Below are 6124 nucleotides of genomic sequence, written 5' to 3'. Positions count from 1 at the left end.
GGCGTCGCAGGTTCATGCGTAGCTGGAGGAGTCAGGGTCCCCCAGCTCCTCTTTCCAGAGGGGTGAGATTGGGTAGCGGTGGGTGCCCAGCGGAGGGTGAGGGTCTGCACCCCCAGGGCAGTCGAGGGGGCCTGAACCATCGGAGTGAGGGGCTCCGGTGGTGTGTTGGGAGGGGGCAGCTCCTTTCTTGGCGCACCGGGGGCGGGCGGGGCACGCAGTGCTCCCCATAAGACCGTGTACGCCCGGGGTCCTGGCTGGGGTGAGGTTGTCCAGAGGGCTCCTAGGGAGACCCAAGTGGGCTGTCATCCCAGACCCCTCCAGGCCGCAGGAAGGGGCAGAGAACCAAAAGGGGCTCCGACTGGGGACTCCTGGGGGGTGGGGGCAGGGCGCTGGGCAGGGGTGTTCAGGGGCTGGGGTGGGCTCCGGAGCCTGCCGGTAGGACCAGGATGGCCCTGGGGACTGGGGTGGCGGTGAGGTTGCCACATCGATCCTCTCTGATTTAAGAAAGATAGGGTTAGAAGCCCACCGCCAAGAAAGAGTTCTTGAGGTGTCTTTGGTGCAAAAAGGTGGTTTTATTAAAGCCCTGGGACAGGACCAGTGGGCAGAAGAGCTGCCCTGGGGTCATGAGGAGTGACGCATTATATACTTTCAAGTTGGGAGGGGGTTAGGGATAGGAAAAGTCTCCCAGGTATTTTGGAAACAAGGTTTCCAGGATCCTGAGGGGGCTAGCTATTGTTAGGAAAGGTCATTTATTACTGTTTAGTAGAAACTCAGTCATGAGACCCTGCAGATGTATATCGGGGGGTCATCTACTTGGGGCACGATTGCTAACATGTATCTTGGGGAGTAAAGATAAAGGAAGTTTTTTTTTTTTTTTTTTTTTAAGATTTTATTTACTTATTTGACAGAGAGAGAGTGTGTGTGGGCAGAGGGAGAAGCAGGCTCTCCACCGAGCAGGGAGTCCTATGCGGGACTCCATCCCAGGACCCCGGGATCACGACCTGAGCCGAAGGCAGACACCTAACCAACTGAGCCACCCAGGCGCCCTAAAGGAAGTTTCCAGAGGAATTTTTATATGTTAAGGTAGACTTACAGGGTCCTGGGGTGGGGGCTGGGGGGTCTGGGTAGGATTGCCTTTTGCCCTGAGCAAAGTATTAACATGGAGGCAGCTGAGTTCTAGAGGAAGGTCTCTCTGCCTGGTTCAAGGACTTGTCAGTGGGCTCTAGGTAGTAAGGGAATTTAATAATTTTTCTTCTGCCTTTGTTTCCCACATCACTCCCCACTTCTCCGGTTCCCTGAAGTGCCGGGCACGCTCCTGTGGGGGCACGCGGGATGGGTCTGGGCATGGTTAGCCCAGGAGGCCTAGGATGTGGCCACAGTGTGAGGGGCGCTGGCTCAGGGGTCAGATGAGCCCTGCTGTCTGAAGGGTTTTGTGTGAGAGAAACTGAAAGCCGTGGGACACAAGGGTCTGGGTTTGTGCGTGCGGGGAGGCAGGTATAGGGACGCATCTCTGCGGAGGCCTATGGCCGCTGCCGGTACAGAGAGCCCAGCTTAGAGTAGCGGCCGTAGGTGGGGCCCCATACCCCCCCGAGATGGGAGCCTTGGGGAGAGAGACTGTCCCTTGAGTGTCCGCGGTTGGAGGGCAGCTCCCTCACACTTGCTCTGCACCTTACACTTGTGAGTTGCCTGACGGGACAGAGGCCCCTAGACCTCCTATCGAGAGGCTTGAGTGGGAGACCCTGAGTCTCTGAACTAGGCACCAGCTGGAAGGGAGAAACTGTTCCTGGCTCATCCCCTGGTTCCAGACCGTCCTTTTGAGGACATTTTCTTCCTAAACAGTCTTGGAGGATGGAAACGATGTCACTCTCCGGAGCAGAGGGTAGGTTTGTCTACTGTCCCGATAACGACACTAGTATCTCTTCTGGGGCAGAGGTCGCACCCAGTATGGAAACGCCAGGTTCTCGGCATCCAGGCGTCCTCTCTGGGAGCTCTCAGTTTGTGCAAGCATTGTCTGGCTCTCTCCACACCCGCCGTGGACCGTGACATCTGGCGGCTGCTCTTGCCATGGGAAGTGAACCGACTTTTGTCTCTGACCCAGGCGTCTGTGTCTTCTGAAACTGGCAGCTCATTTGCCAGCTTGGAAGGTGGGTGAAATCTCATCCCCTCTAGTTCTTCATGGAAGAATTCTCCAAATTTCCAAATTCTCCAAAGAGATAAACTCGGAGCCCTTCCTCCAGGGTTTGCTGCAATCATCCCAAAAGCCACTCCCCACACCCCCTTGCTAGCCTTTGTTAGACCAGCTAGACTTTAGGCCAACTCCATGGCCCCTGCTCGAGATGGGGCCAGACTTTCCTCACAAACCAGCCCTTGGGTACCCTCCTAGGGCTGCTGGTGGCGGGAGCCTTTGCTTCGTAGCACCCTGACATGGGCAAGAACAGTCTCTTCCTTAGATTAACATTACCTTGTATTCTGGGCCCCAGTTCCCTTTCCACCCTGTTTTCTACCCCAAGTTATTCTTTACCATCTTATTGTTGATGTAAAGTGAACAAACCCTTTAGAATCTCTACAAAGAGGGGACGCCTGAGTGGCTCAGTTGGTTAAGCATCTGCCTTCGGCTTGGGTCATGATCCCAGGGTCAAGCCCCATTAGGGCTCCCTGCTCAGTGGGGAGCCTGCTTCTCCCTCTGTCTCTGCCCCTCCCCCCCTTGTGCTCATGCGCAAGTGTGTGCGCTCACTCTCTGTCTGAAATAAATAAATAAAATCTTAAAAAAAAAAAAAAGAATCTCTACAAGAAAGAAAGAGTGTTATTCCAGCCCAAGTTAGGACAGCTGCCTGGGAAACATGACTTCACAGGAAAGGAAGAATGAACAGTTTTTACAGGGTTATATGCTTTCTTACATCTTGTAAAAACTCAGAAAGATTATAGATTAGCATCTAGGCAGGAAACACGGGTTATAATGTTGAGGAATGCAGGGCGCAGGAGCATTAACAGATATCTTAAGGTCAAGATGATTTTCCTGTAGGCCACTCATTCCCAAAGCATGTTTGTGCGGTGGGCCCTAAATCGGGCTTTTGGTTTGAACAAAGTTTATGTACAGTCATGCTGACTTAGAAATCTGAAGTGGCTTCCCTTGAATGTCAGGCCTTTAGAGAGTTTTTTCTCTCATTTTCCAGAGCATTGAAATAAGTTACTTCTAGATCAAAGGAGAGCATAAAGAAGCTCTGATTCTTTAACAACAGCATTCAAAATGCCCCGATTTGAATATAAACCCTCTTGAGGCGCCTGGGTGGCTCAGGTGGTTAAGCAGCTGCTTTCAGCTCAGGTCCTGATCCAGGGTCCTGATCCCTCAGCTCAGGTCCTGATCCCTGCTCGGTGGGGAGTCTGCTTCTCCCTCTGCCGCTCCCCTGCTTGTGCTCTCTCTCTTTCTCAAATAAATAAGATCTTTTAAAAAAATGTTATTGAATATAAACCCATTTCCAATATCCAGTATCCAAGAGAAATTGTTATTTGGGAATTAATCCTTTCCCTCAGTACGCTAAGCCTCAAAAAGATTGAACTAAAATTCCTAAGTTCAAATCCAAAACGGTTCAAGTACTAGGAATGAAAACAACCCCAACTTTGGGGGTGGGGAGAGTAAACAGAGCTTAGTCACTAAAAACAAGGGATTCTATTGCTTTGTTTTGTTGCTGTTTCTGGTTAACAGCCCACGTGATTTCCCAGCTCTGTGGGCTGCTGGGCTGGGTTCCTGCCCTGAGAACCTGCCCAGACACTGGAAACCTTGTTCTGTGGGCTTCCAGCTCCAAGTCTGCAGCGGGACTGGGCTACTGGCTCCCGGCCTGAGGCTCTGCTTCAACTGGCAAAACAGCCGTTTGAGTGTTTGTGTTTAAATCTTTCTCCCTGTCTCTGTGGCTCCGCCCATCTGAGGCCTGGGGAGGGGAGAGGAGGGGAGAGGAGATGGAGGGAAGGGAGGGCAGGAGAGGGAGGGGAGGGGAGGGAAGGGGAGAGGAGGGGAGGGAAGGGAGGGCAGGAGAAGGAAGAGAGGGAGGAGAGGGGAGGGGTGGGGGAGGGAGGGAAGGAGAGGGGAGGGGTGGAGGAGGGAAGCTGTGGGTCCTTTAGCAGTCTTTGGGAGGGCATCGTTCAGCTTCAACCAGCACACCCAGAGTCTCTCTCCTTTAAAAGGGCACAAGGAGGGGCGCTGGGGTGGCTCAGGTCAGGATCCCAGGGTCCTGGGGTTGAGCCCCGTGTGGGGCGCCCTTAGGGAGCCTGCTTCTCCCTCTCCCTCTGCCGCTCCCCCTGCTTGTGCTCTCTCTCTCTGTCAAATAAATAAATAAAATCTTAAAAATAAATCAAAGGGCACAAGGATGAGTAGGATTTTCATGTCACCAGGCCTGCACCCACACAATGTAGGAAACATTCTCCACTTCCCAGAGGTCTTCCTGGGCGGGGGGGGGGACCCCAGGGCTCTCCAGGAGCAGAGACTGGGGACATCCCAGGGAGAAAGGGGACAGAGAAAGAAATCCCATGCTTGGTTCAGATGATGAAACAGCACAGACTATTTGTAGAGAGACAGATGGGGTCACTCACGTCAAGCAGGGGCCTGTGTCCGCAAGCAGTAGGGGGTTTTTGTAGCCAACTGTCAGCCTCTGCAGACGTGACTCCTCTATGACTACTTCCATACCACCCTGAACGCGCCCGATCTCGTCTGAAAGGCCGCTGCAGCCGGGGGCTCTGCCCGATCCATTTCTGAACGGAGCTCTCTCTCCGTGTCCCCAGTGTGAACATCAGCAGCAGTGAGTGAGCTGACCCCGACCCCGACGGAGGCCTTGTCTAGGCTGCCGCCCACAGACCGACTTTGCTTTTGGTTCCTTAACTACCCACCTCCTGTGTTAGTTTGTGGTGTGACAGGTCTTGTGTTCTGCTCTGTGTGTGTGCCGTGTAAGAAGCCGCGTTACTCACGTGGCGAAGTGTCATTGAATTTGGAAACCTGAGCCTGCTTTATGATTGTGTTAACCTTGCTTTATGACTGAATAAAGCTGACTCTGTGGAAGGACACAACTCATGTGTGCGCCTTCACCGCATGCCCCTGACTCTCCAGTGTGGAGAGGCCAGGAAGGACCACCCTGCCTGCGCCCCAGGCTGTCCACCAGCCTCTGTGGCTTGGATAGAGGCTGCCAGGGCTGGAGGAGCCGCAGGTCCTCATACCACAAGTGGGAGGGGGCTTAAAGAGAAGAACCAGTTGGCTGACAGCCTCCAAACTGAATGGGGGAGTCGGACGGACCCAGAACACTGAAAGGGGCATGGTTAACATAATTAAGAGACAAACACAGCAGGAGCAAGGGACTGTCAATCTTTAAAACGGCCAGTTAGGGGCGCCTGGGTGGCTCAGTCGTTAAACGTCTGCTTTCAGCTCAGGTCATGATCCCGGGGCCCTGGGATCGAGCCCCACGTTGGGCTCCCTGCTCAGCGGGAAGCCTGCTTCTCCCTCTCCCACTCCCCCTGCTTGTGTTCCCTCTCTCGCTGTGTCTCTCTCTGTCAAATAAATAAATAAAATCTTTAAAAAAAAAATTAAAAAAACTTTTTCAAAGATTTTATTCATTTATTTGACAGAGCGAGCACAACCGGGGGAGTGGCAGAGGGAGAAGCAGGCTCCTCACTGAGCAGGGCTGATCCCAGGACCCCGGGATCACGGCCTGAGCCAAAGGTAGACGCATAACAACTGAGCCCCCCAGGCACCCCCTGACTCCATTTCAAGTGAGGTTTCCTTCATTTATTTCCACATTTTCCCCCTTTGATCAAGATCTTTCCTGAAGGCACTGCTGATCTGCATTGAGTGGGTTTGTCCCTCTGTGCTGGGTAGGGTCTCTCCTGATCCTCTTGTGCCCTGTCAGAGGGAGAGTGCACAGGTTGGACCTCAGGGCTACGTTTGAATAATGAGGAGGGAAGGAGGGAGAACCCTCAGGCACTTCCACCTACAGTCTGTAGAGATTGTCTCCAAGTGCTGAGACGGCGTCACCTGCTACGGGATAGAGAACTGGTTCCCAACTCAGTCAGGGTCAGTGGCTTGCCGCTCAAAAATCAACACTTGAGAGAGAAGTGATGGGGGAAAGGAAGGATTGTTTTATTC

General features: G+C 53.2%; 1 long non-coding RNA gene across 2 annotated transcripts; it reads left to right on the top strand.

Annotated features, from left to right (window-relative positions):
* LOC118539545 (uncharacterized) lies at positions 1-5077 on the top strand. Of its 2 annotated transcripts, none has more exons than XR_013442222.1 (4): positions 1-62; positions 909-1083; positions 1931-2144; positions 4774-5077. It is a non-coding gene; the product is annotated as an uncharacterized LOC118539545 (long non-coding RNA). The 2 variants fall into 2 exon arrangements; XR_004919225.2 differs by having other exon boundaries at positions 4710-5077.
* The last annotated feature ends 1047 nt before the right edge of the window (positions 5078-6124 follow it).

Source organism: Halichoerus grypus, chromosome 11, assembly GCF_964656455.1.
Source record: "Halichoerus grypus chromosome 11, mHalGry1.hap1.1, whole genome shotgun sequence".
Classification (NCBI taxonomy): Eukaryota; Metazoa; Chordata; class Mammalia; order Carnivora; family Phocidae; genus Halichoerus; species Halichoerus grypus.
This window is presented reverse-complemented; position numbering and strand designations above follow the sequence as displayed.